This window comes from Alligator sinensis, unplaced genomic scaffold, assembly GCF_000455745.1.
Source record: "Alligator sinensis unplaced genomic scaffold, ASM45574v1 scaffold1510_1, whole genome shotgun sequence".
NCBI lineage: Eukaryota > Metazoa > Chordata > Crocodylia > Alligatoridae > Alligator > Alligator sinensis.
Genome location: NW_005842654.1, coordinates 582,784 through 583,439, shown reverse-complemented (window position 1 = coordinate 583,439; position 656 = coordinate 582,784).

Sequence of the window (656 nt, the reverse complement as noted above, 5' to 3'; positions counted from 1 at the left end):
ATTAGAAAGAAATTTTTCACAGTAAGGGTGGCCAGGATCTAGAATGGGCTTCCAAGAGAGGTGGTGCTATCACCTAGCTTGGAGGTCTTCAAGAGGAGGCTGGATAGTCACCTGGCTGGGGTCATCTGACCTCGGTCCTCTTTCCTGCCAGGGGCAGGGGGTCGGACATGATGATCCATTGTGGTCCCTTCCGACTCTACAATCTATAAATCTATGAATTATTTTGGTTGACAGACCACTTAACAAGTTTTAGTGATCCGTCAATGGCTCCACACATGAAATTTCAGAAGATATCACTTTAACAAGTTAGATTAAAAAAAAAAATACTAAAAATCAAACACCTTCTATAATACTTTTTAATTGTATTTAAAAAAATATTGTTGTCCTGATTTATGTTTGAGTTATGTACATCGATGCAACTGCATTATAGCTCAAAATAAAGTCTTACCCTTGTACATTGTGGGGGGGACAGGTGTGTGGGGGGCATTGGGAGCAGTGGGGACTACCCACGCACTAGGTCCTAGGAGCTAGCTCGGAGGGGGGGCACAAGGAAGAAAGGGGCGGGCAGGGGGCACATGCAGCAGAGTTCACCTGGGTGGTGCAATGCAACTACATTTCACTCCTCTACCCCAACCCACCCATGGCTGCCCCCGCAG